This window comes from Synchiropus splendidus, chromosome 12, assembly GCF_027744825.2.
Source record: "Synchiropus splendidus isolate RoL2022-P1 chromosome 12, RoL_Sspl_1.0, whole genome shotgun sequence".
NCBI classification, from domain to species: Eukaryota; Metazoa; Chordata; class Actinopteri; order Syngnathiformes; family Callionymidae; genus Synchiropus; species Synchiropus splendidus.
In genome coordinates, this window is record NC_071345.1 from 7,457,679 (window position 1) to 7,474,957 (window position 17,279).

At 43.2% G+C, this 17,279-nt stretch overlaps 1 protein-coding gene across 2 annotated transcripts in view; it reads right to left on the bottom strand.

Moving 5' to 3' along the window:
• The window catches only part of wasf1 (WASP family member 1), a 46,331-nt gene extending 29,873 nt beyond the window's left edge, over nt 1-16,458 (bottom strand). For both annotated transcript variants that reach the window (XM_053880737.1, XM_053880735.1), the window contains exon 1: nt 16,331-16,458. The gene's annotated coding sequence lies outside the window, so the exon portion shown is untranslated. The remainder of the gene's footprint in view (nt 1-16,330) is intronic.
• Nucleotides 16,459-17,279: the final 821 nt, after the last annotated feature.

Here is a 17,279-nt window from a genome sequence, read left to right on the forward strand (position 1 = left end):
ATATATATACACAGTTTAGTTATGCATCTAGTCAACATGCCAGTCAATGTTATCCTCTGCCACGCCCCCGTTCCCCCATCCTCCAATTTTTATGGTCCATTCATCTTGGGTGCTGCATCCAGCTGCCACCCATCACCATGGCAACGGCTGGAGTGGGATGTCACTGGTCACACTGAGTACATGTGTAGGAAAATGTAACCTAAAATCTGTTGCCAGGTCAAGTAAGTGAAGCGAAAAAAAGGGGGGCGATTTTGCGAGAAACGAAAACCAAGTGTGAATTTGAGGCGATGAGGTGGAGAACAACAGTCTTCTCTCGACACAGCTCATTGCTCGTGGATCAATATGTCCATCAAGGAGTGTAATGAAACCTAATAGAGTGTCTTTGTTCTTCTTTTTTTTTCACAGTAGAGCTAGATGATAGAACCAGATTCATCACAGGCTTTTTGTTTTCATTTTACAATGTGGTTCAGCTGAGAAGCACAAGTACCGGGAAGTTACAGTTCAGAGCTGGGGAATCATCGAGGGCATCACAAGAAGGATGAGATGCTAAAGTGATCTGAATATTGATAAGATAAATATCATGTCTTCCTCTCCTTCCTTTGCCTGCTCAGTCCAACATTGTCCCTGCTTTCTCCGCCAGCTGCCCTCTGATCTTGATCATTCCAGTCGCTCCTATTGAAAACCTCTTTGCTAGTAGCTAGACAAGGGACAAGTAGAAGAAGATAATGCTCCCGTTTCTTCATTTGTGAATAGAATATTCTCTCAACAGAGTCTTGTTTGTGTATTAATCGGTGGGGATAAACAAACACCCACTGTCCATCGCGTGCACGCTCTAATTAATGATAGTTATCCAGGACGAGGGCTCGCACGCTGCACTTTGTCTCACAAAGCGATGTGACTACTCAGTGCCGCAAACATTTCAATGTTCACAACCAAGTATTTATTGACATCTGTGCGATTCACAGAACAGAAGCCGACGGATATGAATAATGGAAGTCTCTTCAATTATACATACATGTCTGTGTGCTTGTTTATTTGGACAGCGGCGGGAATTTCATTACGCCAAGCCTCTTTATGTCTACTGTCGCAACCGAATACACCAGGCAACACCAAAGAGTATCACAAGGGTGCGATCTAAGGGTGGCAACGTGACTATTAGTCCAGCAAAACACTTGTAAAGCCAAGCCAGCTTGACTAACTGAGAGACTTGAATTCACTCTTCCTGTTCTTTTTGTCACTTTTAATTGGAGCAATGTCCTTGCAAGAATATAAAGCATAAAGGAAAATTGAAACAGCCTTTTTCTAATTGTGTTTAACATCAAGGAATGTATGACAAAAGCATTAATATTGTGAAGTTTAGTTTTGATTGTCACGGTTCTGTTCCGTCTTGTTTTCAACATGGACAAACGTGTGGGATCATTCTGCCTTTCTCACTCCTTCAGAACTGCTTTTCTTTCTCTCAGTTTTGAGTTTCTGTGTCGAGAGGAGCTTCAGCAGAACACGGCAGAGGTCACCTAGACTTCTCTTTATTGGCCACAGCCGCCGGTTCGGCTTCAGCAGAAGTGAAGGAGGCTATTTTAAGTCAGGGCAAACATTCCAGGTGGATGCTGTACAAACCCTTAAGGACCTGAAGTCTGCCAGGAACTGTTTGAGATGCAAACACAGAGAAAGGGAGCCGCTGGATGGGGAGGCATAAACTTTGGGAAAAAAAAAAAAAGCAGCGTGGGTGGCATCAGGGGACGGAGAGAGCTCATCGTCTTTCAATGAAATCAATGCTGCAGTCCACACCAGGAGTTCCTATTTCTGCTCAGAATGCTGGCAAGGTACACTTCTCCTCTGAAGAGAGAGACGGAGGTGAAGCCACCATGATCCAATAATGTAGAATTTCATATGAACATCTGACTGCTGTAAACATCCCAGCGGGGAACGTGTCATTCTGAATTACACACTTGCTCAGAAGCATAAATTACAGGACGTGGCAGGCGACTTCGGCACAGCTGAGCTGCCGCAGCCACCTTGCCGTTACACATCCGTCTCCGTGGTCCACACCAAATATTAATCACTAGAACAATGCGGCGGGATTTCTCTTTCATCTAGAAACGATTTCACAGACGGCAAATGAGCAGCAATGTTTGAGGTCTGGTTTTACAGCTCTGAGAGTTTCAGTCTCTTCACACCCCCCCACTCTTTGGAAAGAAGGAACTTGTGTAGGCAGACGTAGTATTCCACATTTAGGTGACTGAACAGGAACTCATCTTTAGACGACTTCATGTCCTGTTTTCTTTTTGCATTGGACAAGTTTTAATGCGCATGATACTGTTAGTTCTCTAGACAAGATTTTCTTATCCTTAAAATTAAGGATGCACAGTTCCAACTTTTATGTTCCCGATACTGATTCCTGGGCTTTGGGTATCTACCGATACCGATCTGATACCACTGGTTAAGTATTAACCACCGTTCCATTCCATGTTGTGGGATAATGTGCTAAAGTAAAAAGGCAAAAATGACCTTTCATGGAATTGCAAACTTGCTATTTATTGAAACAACGCGCTTTCCAAATGTTGCCTGCGCTACTTCACCAATTATATTTCTTGTGGAGCTACGTGCAGTGGAGAAGAACAAACTGATAAGTCCTGGGAATTCGGGAAAATTTCATAATAAAACACTATGAGCTGACATTATTTGCATTTTACTGTGACAGCAAATGTGAAATCCCAGCTTTTTCCACCGATACCCAATCCCACTTTACAAGGCTGGATCAGGTCGATACCCGATACCAGGATTGGCATCGGTGCATCCCGACTTAAAATAATAATTCTTGTTAACAAATATAATATAATATAATGTAATATATATATAATATAATATATCGCAATATATGGTATTGACACACCCATATCTGGATACGTATCACATAGTCAGGTTCTCGCCAATGAACAGTCGTAGATAAACAGTGAAAAAAGCAGTGGAAACACTGGCAAAATTAACCAGGCGACTTGTAAATAACTGTGCTAGGTAAGGGGTGAAATATCTTCAATTTAAACCTCATCATGATTGATGATTAGTTTGTACAAGTTAATCCGACCAATCGATCCTCACACACTCTAAACCCCCTTCAGTCGCAAGCCCACAAGCCTTTAAAACATCACTGCTGATAAGGTCAATTACTCTGCTCAAACAGATTTAACGGTCGGCTCGGAACCTCGGCCTGAACTAAGCAGAAGTTGGCAGCACTTGATGGATGTGGCTGAGGGCGAGTGCAGACCGAGCCCCGAGTCGCCATGCAGAGCTCCTCTTTGGAGTGTGTGCGGTGTCAGAGGCAACTCTTGTGCGTTGGAGATAATATGGAGAACAAAATGCAGAGGGAGCAGGAGAGTCGTACTAAGCGATGCCCGAGGCCGCACTGGCGGAAACTGCAGGTCGGACAATTGGGGTGAAACAAAACATCAGTTTGTCTTGATCCATTTGTTGCAGATGATGGGAGAAATGTTAGAATTAAAATGATGAAAACTGCTCCTTTTATTCCAGTGTTCGCCAGCCACAGTGGACGAAAGGTCTTGAATTCAAGTTTTCAAACAATTTTTGACTGGATTTGTCGTACTGTCTGCTCTGCGACTGCGTGATTCTTGTTTACAAGCCTCAACAGAGCAGCCGTCGAAGCCGTTTAAGGAAAAACAACAAATAGATTTCACAGTCTAAAATAGCATCAGCTCTCTTGGAGATGTTTGTGCGTCAGTGGAGCAGGAAGTGGCTGGTCACCGTCCTGGAGGCCTTATTCCGTCCGTAGGAGCGGAATGTTTGCGAGAGGCCAAGAGGTCGGCTGCCGGCGTCATGTGACCCAAGTCTGGTTACATCACCGCAGCCCCCACACCAACCGTGGTTGTGACAGCAGTGGTGGAAATGCCAGTGTGGGGCATGAGAGTTGTACATGAGAACATGTACGGGTGACTGTTCTCAGGAAAGACTGAAGACGAATTACAAATGCTGTTGTCGAGCAACTTGGTTAGAGGTCGGAGCATCGCCTTACGCTATCGTTGGACAGGAAGTAACGATTAAGATATGAGCTTGGATGTGCACAAGACGACAGTCTAGGAAGATGGTTAGATTATGGTCGAGTGTTTTACGGGTCCGGATGATTCAATTTGCTGCCTTGTAAATGGAGACCGTGGTGCGTAATGACTGGACACAATACGTCTCAGGTCCCAGCTCGTATTTGCCCATTTGAGGAAGTTCACAGTCTCGACTGAGGAGTAGGAGACACAAGGAGGACAGAGGCGATTCAGACAAAAAGCAGCAGGCGGTCCCATTTTCCCTGTCGCCTTTGTGCTGCTCGTCTCTGCCTTCGACATATCTCGAAGGAAAATACAATCCTTGCCACAGGTACAATTCCTTCTCAATTGTTGGTGCTATTCTCGTCGTCTTATCAGCAGAAACGTTTCATGATCTGGTGAGATACGGTGCATTACAGTGGAGCTGGTCGGATCAAACGGGACAGTTACTACAGCTTCTGCTCAATTTCCTTTCTTCAGCTCATTCTTCAGGTTATTCGGAACAGAGTATGTATCCAGGTTACAAACGCCTTTCCTCTGTTGTCTCATAGAAGAAAGTCTTCACTGCAGCAGCAGGTTGCCCTGCATATTATTTTTTGCTCAACACTTTTGAGTCTGATACTTTCAACGTTGTGTTTCTCTGGTTTTTGGGGTTGTATTTACCAAACGATGCTGCTTACTTATAGCTCACTGAAGGTGAGGGGGAAGGTATCTATTTCTGGTGGATTTTTTTATCCCTTCAATGTTCAGAGTTTCATACGAATGGAGCCTTCTGTCTGCTCTGCGTTCGTTTCATCTGTATTTTTGCACGTTACCACAAAGAAACTGCGGGGGCAGTAAAGGTAGCACAAAAGGGGTCTTAAGTCTGAGCCAATAACAGGAACATCCAAGGTTTCATGCAGCCCTTTCTGGGGAAACCCAGCCACATTGACAGCAACTGCCTGCTGGCTTTGACCATGCTACAACATCAGAGGTTGTGTCTCCCTGCTGCACCTAAATAATTTAATTTAGCTGTTTCACAGGGCCAAACAAAGACCTTATGAACTGAAGTGGGCTTTTGACTTCCAAGGATCTCTTGCACACAGATTGCTCAAACTAGTATCTCAGTTCAACGAATAAGAAAATGTCCACATGCTGGAATACTTGTTGACTTGTTTGATATTGATTTGTGCTGGTGAACAGGGAAAAAAATGGTTGCACAGTCAAACCCATACACAGACTTCGGCTTCAAGTTGTCTGATGACATTTACAGTGACACGAAAATAATGACTTTTGCACAAATCCTGCAACACATGACGCAGTCATGCGGGTTTGTACGTCGGCTGGAGGAAGATGGTTTTCCCCGCACGGAGCATTAAATCTGACTGGTTGTTAGTCATTCAAACTTTGGGCTGAAAGTATATTCTGTACAAGAAAAGTCAAGAAACAACAGAGGAGAACAGACGTGTCACTGTGTGCTAGTTCAGCTACCAAGAAAGCAACACAAGAATCGACAAACAATATTCCTCCAGTGAACAAGACAGCTTGTCAAACAGGAGCGTGTTCATCACCGAGTTCCATGTTTTGTTGGCAGCAGTGTTTATGAGCTGTTTTCACACAGTTGTGTGCACTTGTATCAGGATTTCATTCTGTCCTCACATCTGTAGAAACAAAGATCCGCTTTCTCTGTTTTCAATTCTTTATCCTGCAATATTCCAGTGAGCTACAGTATCAACATGTTCTGAAAGAGGCTGACGTAGTTGTGCAGATGCTATACACAACTGTAGGTTACCATCCTCATTTCAGGGATTTGGTGGTTTTACACCCTGAATGAAAGCTCTGGACCAGGCCAACCAGACAGGTACATAGTAAAATTGCCTACATGTCTTGGTCCAGTGGCTTTAATGGACAGGCATCACTGCAGCTAACTTTTGAAAGAAAATAAGAAATTTAATAAGAATTATAATGTATCTGAAGCTATCCTTGAGGAATTTACTTTGTCAATGTTTCCTAACAAACTCACATTGGACAAAAAGCGGTCGCACTCATGATGCAGTTGGACAGCAAGTGTGGATGCATGGAGCTGCATCCTGTGGGCCACAAATGGCCCATGAGCCATGGGTTTGAGACCCCTGCTTTTGGTGGAAACTTTTTTTTCTTTCAATCTTTAATTTTCATTCCTATATTTTTAATATAGGAATGAATATAGAAAACTTGTTAAATCCAAATAATTTTCTCCTGATCCTGTTTTTTCAAATTTAGTGCCATGAGACTTTTATGTCTCATAAGAACACTGTCCTCAAAGTTACATTTTGTAGCTGACCTTTTTCCTTGAATTCCATCAATGACATCTTACATAATTTGTTACCACTTTTTACACTTATTATTCGTTTTCTTCAGCCTCTGATAAAGGCAACACCTTGAGTAATATCATTATGCGATGGATGCAGAAAAAATAAATAGCATGGAATACGGACAAACTTTTAACCAAGATAAAAAAAAACACAAATATTTTCAGTGCTCAGATTTTGAATTCTCCATCTTCCAGATTCCACATCTTCATGCCTTGATTCTATTTCAGAGAGTGTCTATGACCAAGAGTGTGTTATTTATCAAGCAGGTGCAGGAGCAGAAGCACCCCCAAGAGCATCTGAGTGCTCTCTGCTTCTGCACCAATGCACTAAGGAGAGCGCAAATAACCGGGGGAAAAGAAAGAGCAGTGGATCTACTGCCACTTGGATTCTTGACCAGATGAAAACCTGCAATTGCATCGCTCGTATAACTACTCTGCGATGTTGTCTGGGAGCTTCTAGTGCTAGCTGAACGGCTTCTCTCAGACCTACTGGCCCATGAATCACACATACTGTGAGGAGGAGAAGCACGAGGCGTTCACAAATGACTTCATTGATGCAACCTCGGCCGCGTTCGCGGCGGAACAAGGACGTTTTATTGACACCTGAAGACAAAGCAGCTGTTTCACAAATGAAAGCAGATTTAAGATTGACTCCAGTGTTTCCCTTTGTTACGTAACAGACGCCGCACTCACACTCCACAGCTGTAGGCTTGTATCTATAAATGAACGGTTATATAAGGAGCTGCGTCCTCCCACGTTCCCTAAGATACTATATGAACGCTGCCTCATTAGCATATTGCAACAAAACGACACTTGGTATAAGACAGTAGCAGCAATAGCTCTGTGTTGAAAAATACAAAGTGTAGTTCGTGGATGTAACTACTATGTAACAAGCCTCTAACCTGCGTGATCTGAAGTCGTCTTTGGCACATTAGGAAAGTGTTGTGCATCTTAACTGATCTGACCATGAAACTTGTGGCATTGTGCTCCCAAGGCAGCGGTTTTAAACTCGGGTTTCCTTATTTCTGCCACAACTATTTTCCTGTTAAGTGACTAGCAATAACCGCAGTGATTTTCACTGAGACTTTTCTGGTGATCTCAGCCAATTTGGCAAGACCATCTTAGCAAAGGAGACAAAATAAAAAGAGCGTCTACATCCCCTTCCGATCTTCTCATCTAAGCTTGAGTTGCAGCCGGCTCTCTGACTCGGCTGAGTTTCTGTCTGGCACAAATGAGCGCTTTGAGTCGGGCCGCATGCAAATCAAAGACCTGAGCCTGATCCTCGCTGTGAGCTGTAAATGCACAGTCAAATATTGGCTTCTAATTGAAGGGAGCAGTCGTCTGCGTGCAGTCGGATCCCCGCTGCGAGGACCGGGTGGAGAGCACCATGACACTGAGGGATTACTTTCACAAGACTCAAATATTTGTATTGCCTTCTTCTTGGCTTCGTTTCCCTGAGATTGAGTGGAATCGTTAAAAACCCCACCAAGTGATCTTCAGTGCACATTTAAGTGAACAGTGGTGAACAGTGCTCTCTTCTAAACCTATTGACTTTTCAGCGGGTGGACAAATAATGCACTGTTTGTTATTGAAGCAATATCAATGAGGTGGTGGTGAATAGATGAGCACATTACTCTTCAGGAAGTGGTTTGTATTCACAAACTTAAAAGGAAATAAGTTGTTAGCAAGTCTTGTGAACGGCATATGTGAGTAATGATGACTGAGGTTGCTACTCATAAAGTGGTAGAGAGACTGTTAGTATAGTTTGGACAGTGTGTTTAAGGCTGTCAAAAATATCGGTATATACAGCGATAGTGTGCAGTATACAGCGCTAATAACCGAATAATTCAGCTTAGGTGAAGTGAGTCAAAAGCATGGCAGGCTTTTCGCTAGGATTTTGAAGCAGGGTGTCCAAAGCCACACCCCCAGCCAGGTGAATGACTGACTTTACTACCAGTAACACTAACGTCAAATCCGACTTACGACCGGTTGGTCGGAACCGATCCCGGTCGTAAGTCGGATTTGATGTTAGTCAAAATAGGTGCTACTGTAGTGGTAGATCGCTGTGTGATGCTGGGATACTGTGCTGCCGTAACTGTCGTACGCAATACCAGGCTGCTACGTGCTGCGATGCCAGACATTGAATTTGAAAAAAATCAGCATCTGCTGCCTGTGGTTGTAAATACGGGAGGACGTAAGTCTAGCTGGTCATAAGTCGGATGTTACTTGTACTTGCGTTGTAAAAAACAAGCTGTAAACATCTATATGTACAAAAATAACTTTGTTTTAAAACAAACATCAGTGCAGACGCCCTCTTAGCTAAAAGCCTGAAGCACAGCCGAACAGTCTTGCCATGCTATTGTCATTAGCATAGTGCCATAGTCCAAGCTAGCTCTGTTTAGCTTGCTACTCAATGAATGTTGGTTGTTTTGTCATCAGCTGTTAGCCGCGGCTAGCAGCCTCTAGCCAGCTCAAGTGAAATGTCTTGTGTTCTATTAAAGGTGCTGAAACTGAGAGAAGTCGACCGGCAACTGAACCTGCAGTAAGAAAATATGTCCAACTCTACAACCACTGTTTGAAGGAAAAATAATGAAATATGAGTCTCCTGAAGCTTTGAACATCAACGGAGCTGTCGCATCTGTCAAGATCAAGTACACATCACTTATATTTGCATTATTTATATTTCAAATAATATTCAATTATTATTGTTATTATTGTTATTATTATACTGCATTATAAACGTCATTGTAGAGTTCCTGCAAGATTTTAATGATCGTGCAGCACCGCCAAGGGATGAAGGTTTTTTTAAAGAAAAAATACAGAAAGAATCATCATGATAACTTAATGATAAGAATATGTCTGATGTTCGCGGAAGTAAATTCACACATCCAGCCAGACCTATGAAAAGATGGACTAGGTGCAGAGGCTACAGGTTGGAGAGTCTTTTTTTATCCCTGTGGCATCGAAAATGGTATCAAGTATCGAATATCTTCCTTTGTATCAACATCCAGTTTTCAGTTTACATATTGTGAACCTAGTAGTTTTCAACCTCCTTGAGCAGCTACTCGCAACAGACCACAATGTGGGAAAAAAAATGCATTTCTTCAGTGCCACTAAAGCCATGAAATAAACAACCTTAGGAGCAACAATCAATTACATAAACACTTAAAATCGATCCCTTTGTCTTCATGTTTCCCAACTGTGATTGTCCTGACATACGTTCTAATTATTGTTATCAGGAAATTGCAGAAACAGCTCTGTTGCCACGCATGAAGAACTCAAGCGTTATCCACGCCTGTCTCTCATCCTTTCCAAACTCCCTTCCTCCTGCATCGGCAGGTACCTGGAAGAAGAATGAGAGCTTATGTAAATCCTAATGAAAATGCCACGCTAGTAATTGAATATGGCCGTCAGAGTCCTGGCGAGAGGGATTCAAGCTGCGAACAGGGAAATCGGGGCGGCACTTCTCGATTCTCTCACTTCCATCAGTCACCACGAATCACAGTGACAAGTGAATCCGACAGACCCACCGTCTTCAGAACGTTCTGACCACAAAGACGAGCCACGTAGATTGTGCTGGTGTTAAGTGCTTTGTTTAATTTGGACTATTCTAATCCTGTCAAACAGGGCTGTGAGGATTAAATGAATCCCACAGCAAAACCATTTCATGGAAAATATATTTATACATGTTTCTAAATACACAACAAGAAAAGTGGTCTGACATTTCTTCCTGCAAACTGATGCTTCAGAGAAATTACTGAAGTTACTTCCATGAGTCATTTCGAACTTCTCTCAATATTAATATAAGTCTTACTCGGGTGCATGAGTCAGAGTTTCCAAGGATACGATGCAGAAGATGCTGAAGTCAAATGATGCTTGTTCAATTTGTCCTTCTTCAAGAGTAGAAAAGCAAGATTTGTTACTCACAGGTTAATTTGAAAACCCTTTTTAACCAGTTCTGTAATGAGTTTGAACCGAGGTATTTGTCAGTAATTATTTTCCTTTTCCGCGTTATCGCATGCAATTATCTCTCAACCACATTTAGACAATTAAACGAACACCAGAAGGTCTTCGACTCAAATCAAAGAGACCTTTAACGGCTGCTTAAACAGCAGAATCTGCCCTTTGAAAAGCAGTGAGCAAACATTAAATACCAGCAGGCATCAGAAAGACGAGTCATATCTTCTGTAACATTTAAAACGAGCCTGCAGAGATGTGACAAGTGGGAGAACTTGCTCCAGGCTCGCAGTAGTTGTCGGCAGAGGTGGTACAATGGCTGGGCGGGCAATAGTGACAACCCCAGCAAGGCCTTTCCAGAGACCCCCTCGGTCATGGACGTTTGAGTCGGTCATGACTTAAGCCTACAAACATTTCCAGGCCAGTGCACTTGTGCAGACAGAGCTTACATATTTCACCGGTAACATGGGAGATCAGAGGTCAGCGTCTTGGTAGTATTTTGGTCTTGGCCTCATGAACTAGATCTTGACGACAGAACAGTCCCGAGATTGACATTATGAAACCAGAGCTGATTCGCAACAGTCTTGCTATGTCACTACCATGACCTCATATTAATCAGTTACATGCTTTATCATGGTTTCGGCCAGGATTTTTTTTTGAAACTGTGATGAATTACCCCAAGCATCCCCATAAAAAACAAACAAACAAAAAAAAACAGAACCGAACTCAGCCAAACAGGGGTTGGCGTTTTGTCTTTTACTGTATTGGTGACAGTAAAAATGCTAGCTTTTAATGATGAGTAGTAAATCTTCCCATCCAAAGCGTCCTCACACAGTCCGTCTCTTCATATGTTCAGCCGGAATGTGCGACTGGTTTCTTTCGTGATTTTTCTGTGAATAAGACCGCCACGATCATGTCCACCTCCACCTCCACGATGTGTCATGTGTTATCTGTTTGTTTCAATGTTTCCACTTCGTTGTAATAATTGATCATGTGAGACGTCATCTTCTGAAATTTTTTTTCTGATTGCGGGCTGGCTGTCATTTAAACCATGTGTCACTGCCCTATTTGCTTCTTCATCCCGTTTTGCTTCCAGGGCTCAGGCCTATGACGCCATTTCCTGTCCGCACGCGCACATTGGTATTTCAAGACGTCATTTCCTGAGTATATACTAATATTAACTGAGACCTTGTGGCAAGATAGAAAACTGCATGCAAATTGCACAGAAAGATCCAATTACTTCATCTGAAACCTTGTTAAAATATCCGAAATGTTGAATACTAGTCAAATATAGTCATATATATATATATATAATAAGGTTAAAATACAGTTAATACGTCGGCGTAGTACTTTAGTAATTCAAATTCTGCTTCTCTTGATGAAACCGGGCGTAAGGCAGATTGGACAATCAAAATTTGACACAGCACTGCCCCACCCCCCATCGGCGACCTCCCGTATGCGGAGAAAAAATTCCTGAAAACCTGGTGGTTTAAGCATAGTGCGACTAAGAAAACTCCCATTGTCATTGAAAGTCCGATCGTAGCCGAACTAAAGACTATAATTCCGCCTCCGAGGCCCTCACATAACCAGAGGCTCACAACAACTGACTTCTTTACCATAGCTACTAGATGTAGCACTTTGAATGGTAACAAACAAAGATATAAAGAGGACATTGAGTTGATTTTAATCGCTGTGCTTTAAGAACTTTAGAAAGAGCATTTCCAAAAGAGTATAATCGAGGTAGAGTTGTAATATAGTAGGTACTGATATAGCATTCAACATTATTTGCAGAAGAGATTTATCCTCCCGGCTGGTGTTTTAGTGCGACACTGGCAGAGGCACTGATGTGGTCGGACAGGTTTATTTCAAAGACATCCAGTGACTGAATGAGACACCACTGATACACCCCGACCTGCCCGGAGTGACAATAAAATAGAGCTGGAAGCAGAAGCGCAACTCCAGCAGGAAGACTGAAAATAATACAGCGGAAGGCAAAAAGAAGATGTGGGAGAATCACTTTAGACTTTACAGATAATGTAAGACGATTGTATTCAGTTATGGGAGCAGAACTTGACACGTTAACTGTGAAATTCCACTGTAAACGGTTTCAGTCATTATTGTAACGTTGCCAGAAGAAGTCGCTGGAGATATAGAGACACAGAGCGAGGCAGGGGAAGGACACAAGGAGCTCCAGTCAGTCAACCTAAACTGGTATCCCACAGTCACTCCAGTTAAGACCAGAGACAGAAGTTTTATTATAGAGCGCCGGGTCAGGCCGAGAGGAATAACAATAGCTGCAGTGTGTGGAAGCCTGTGGAGCATCCCAACAGCTGGGAGATAGCAGCAATGTCGTTGGCTCCTCTAAACACCACGCTCGCTCATCCACTCCCGGAATACCTCACCCACCTTTATCTCACCTCGCCACTGATGCCAGGAACCAAGACTCACTTTCATCTTTTCCATCCTTCATTAAACCCTCAGTAATTCATGGTGTCCTCTTATCACCCCCTTCTAGCCCAAATAATGAGAGAACCGGAGATATTGTTCTTGCTCACACTACTAAGCCAGCGACTGGCAGAAGATCAGAGCAATGTCAACGAATAAGAGGGGTCTGCGGAATGTGTGCCAAAGGTTTTTTTTTCCTGACTAACTTCAGAGGAACTGGGAGAACATGAGAACTGGAGTAGAGCGTCAGAGCTAAGAGTTCACACACAACGTCGGGACATCACAAGCGTGACATGTTTTATTCTGGTAGAGACCCTCACAGAGGGTACAATATTGAATGTTAAAAAAAGCAACAGGAAGTAGAACTGGATCAAAGGTATGAGTGGCGGTTTTCTCACAGATCCCCCTTTTGATGCGCAGGGGTTAATTCCCAGTAACGTATGTTTGTATTTCAAATCGATTCGACATGGTATGTAGGCCTGATGAGAAGGTACTACTTCACTAGTAATCTACAAAAATGACAGAAAGCACCCTTCATGCTTCAAGCAGATCAAAATCTTAGAATAGGGGCTCCCTACGGTGCTATTACTGTGATTATTATGAATGAAGTCGACATTGTTTGCCCTTGATTTAAATTTAAAATCCAGCCTTCTGACATTTATGCATTGTTTATTGAACTTACAAGGATGTCGGTTCGCAACTTGAGGGCTCAAAAGCAACTCAAGATTCACATTGATGACAGCAAAGACAACACAACATATTAGGGAACTACCATAGGGGTCACTTAAGGTCAAGTCTGGCACGTATCAAAATGAAAAGAAATGACAAAAGGCAGCGAGACATAATTACACTCCAGCATTTCGACACAGCAATTCGATCAGCTTGTGTAAATGTCAGTGCAGGAGGAGACGCTTGAATATATCTCCAAGCAAATTTGAAATTCAAAACGGCAAATGCGTTGTGTACAAAAGCCATCCCACCACAGCTCCCACTCTGCCATCTGATATGCTGCGTGTCCCTGAGAGCTTGCTGCTGAATTCAACAGCTGCAAAGAAAGACTCGGTCTGACCGCGGCCGACACTGTTTGCACCATGCTACGCATTTTGTTCACCATTAACAAAGATAACACTCATCCAAGGGCTCGGTTGTACACGTATTTCTATCAGTTGAGTTGGCTTAAGAAGATCTGTTTTCATCATTTTGTCTATCAGCTAGATGTCAGCACATTAGTGACGGTGTTGCCGAGTCTTCTATACTGTGCAATGTTAGGGTTAAAGAAATGAGTTTGCGAAACATAAAGGTTCTGAAACATTCAAACCTTTGTCTCCTTCACCTTGGAACAGTGAAAATGGATTTCTCATCCTACCGTGTTTACTTGTCAGCAGCAGTACAAAGGCCAACCGTTACAAGACTTAACTCTGAATGAATCAATATAAGTTCAAAACAGATCGACAACAATGCTCACAGTCATATTGAATGACCAACATGCTCGATGTATAAGGCTGAGAAATGACGCGGAGCAAATCTCTCATGGAAAACCTGGCTATACTTGAGGGGGTGAGCCACTAGTTCTGTAGCACAACATGCAAAGGACCCCATGCAAAGTGTTCCATTGAAAATCAGGTGTACTTGAGCTGAAATGCGAGACGATGAGGCAATCTCACACAATTGTGGTGATTTGATTTGGTCTCTTGACATGCAATGACTGAACATGAACAATAAAATATCAAATGAGTACCATAGTTTCCAGAAAGCCATGTCCACACCTCTTCACACTGACTCTTTAGAGAGTCTTTTCCTTCAACAAGGGTTAATACAGCAAAACTGGACTTGGTTGAAATGTGAAGTTTTTTTGCAGTAATTGTTTGTCTCATCTGTTCATTTCGGAGGAGACAGTCAAGGTCTCACTATCTATTGTGACACTGCAGGCTCACGGTTCACCCACTCTGATAGCCACAATCTCCAGCTTGGACGTCAGAAGTCAAAACACTGAATGTGCTTGATGAGAAGCTGGAGATTCACTGTCCATGTGCTTGACATCACTTTATGTGTATTTCAAATGGGATATGTCTGCCTCAGCAGGGAGGCGGTCCAGAGGCGAGACGCCGCTTTATGAGCAACATCCAGCCTGTTTAAAAATATCAGATGAATCCATGTTCTTCCTCCTTCAGCTGATATTTTGTATCATGTCCTAAACTCCCAACCATAGCTGTCTCCGACTAGCATGGCAGTTTAATTCCCACTTCACTCCCACCATGACTGGAACACCTGGATAGTCAGGCATCGATTAAAAAAGGACCCGAGCAGCTCCTTCTGGTTCACACTGACACTGTCAGGCTAATGAACAAGTATCATGGAGTGTTCCATCCTGTTGAGCAGCAACTAGAGAGTGGTGGAACATTGACAGCAATAGTGAGGGACACTTCTTTTAAAGAGATTCTTTTCTGCTCTTCTGTGTAGCAGGATCCCAGTGCTTTGCCACTTCAGTTCAAACAAACATCCCCATCCAGGGTGATGCCTCTTTGTCTGCTCCTGGTTCGGATCAGACTGTCAGAGTAAGCCCGTCCTGTTGAAGGTTTGTGAACCTTCTTCTGCAGCCTCTTTGCTCTGAATCTACTGACTTGGACTGCTCACCTTAGGAAAGACATCAAGCACTATAATCACTTTGCAGTTGCCCTCAGCACATCCCAGCCAACCGTAATTGACATCTTTGTCAGCGAAACACTTCAGGCTGCCACTTTGTTGCCGGAGGAGTTCTCAACCAAAGGATGCACACGAGCTGTTGATTCTGCGTGGCGCTGTGAAGAGCATCCTGGAATGCATCCCCCCCAACAGTTGGAGAGGTAGGATCCATGTGTTCTCATGAATGCATTCAAATCTGTCACCAGATCCGGTTTATGTAAGACTGTGACTCAGGGACACAGATCCTCGTGCCCACTTTGTCAAGCCGCAGCCGAAGTAGCACAAAGATGGTTTCGTATTTCACAAAGCATGATTTTCAGTGGGCTGAGGGCTACCATCCCCCATGACTGCAAACCAAGCAGGCTGGAATAGACCCCAGCCTCACTGTAGCATGTCAACACACTGTGGGGAAATTAAATCACGTCGTGCGGATGTCACTGCCTGATCACACTCCACTGGAACTCTGCAGCCCATTGACAAGCGCTAAACAAGCATCCAGGAAAATGATGTCAGTGTTGGGGTTTCCCCCCCTTTTTTTTTTTAGCACATCGCAAATATTTGCTCTCCGGCTTCTCACCATCCTCCGACTGTCAAGACGCGGCAGCCGCACACAGATGTGGAGCTTAGCAATGCACCATCTTCAGAGCAGCCTTCATTTGACTTATACTATACTTTTTCGACTGTCCAGACTTGTTATTGTGACGCATTTTTCGCGTGCATGTGTGGGAAGATTCTGTCAGTGATGGCCATGCAGGGTTATATTACACAGACCGGCGCTCAGCGGTTCTCAAGTCTCTATTTCTGCTCATGTTAAAGTGTATGCTGTTGCAGGGGAAAGAAGAAAAAAGAAGGTTAAAAGACGCACCTTATAGTATGGATTAGTGTCCTTCTAGTGTCTTGTCATTCTCATTGAGAAGCGGCGCATACTCCCGCACACAAGAGTTTAAACCCCCGGCTCGGATCCATGATTGTACTGTCTCTGGTGCCTGCGCGCTCCTGCTGGAAGAGGCGGCGACGGCGGACCGCGCCACTGCAAGTTTCTCAAGTGGGCGCTTAGCGTGTGGACAGAGACATATATGTCCTGACTGCGCTTCATTCACTGAGAAACAACAACAAAGCGTATTGTTAACATTATAATCCAATTTTAACTGGAGATAAATCTTTTAATGTGGCATTATAATCCGAAATGTTTTAGTCATTTAAACATTCCGCCCCCTTTTGATGTGCAATGATGGTACGTGCCACTCCATTGTTGAGTCCAGAGATACAGCGCGTCCCGAGCCTTCACAACTGGAGACGGAAGGTGTTGAAGTCCGCACAGTGGTGCGGTTTCTGTGAGGGGAAAAAACGTCTAAGTTATGCATTAAAATGTCACAACATTAAAACACATTACACTCGTTTCAAATTTGTTTTCCAAGGTTCTATTTCCACTGTCATGTTGTGCTAATTTGTTTTAGTATAGGAGCGATAAAGGAAGGTGCTGATCGGTCCTTGTTTGCTTGTCATGTGTGTCATTTTAACTACACACGACCTACATTTAAATGTTCGATGTCCATTGGATGTTCAAATATTTGATGCCTGGTATTTGTTCTCCTGGTTCCCACCGAAACCATTGACCTTTTGCTTAGTTTGCAGTCGTTTAATGATAGGAACAAATAAATTTAAACTGATGTAGGAAATAGTGACTGATGCCGCCGTTTTTTTTTTAATTTACAGGACATGAAAAAATACTTTCTCTAATTTAAAACGTAACTTTTAATATAATGTGAATTTGGATATGTTTGTGTGAGTTTTGCTTATATTCAACTTCTGTT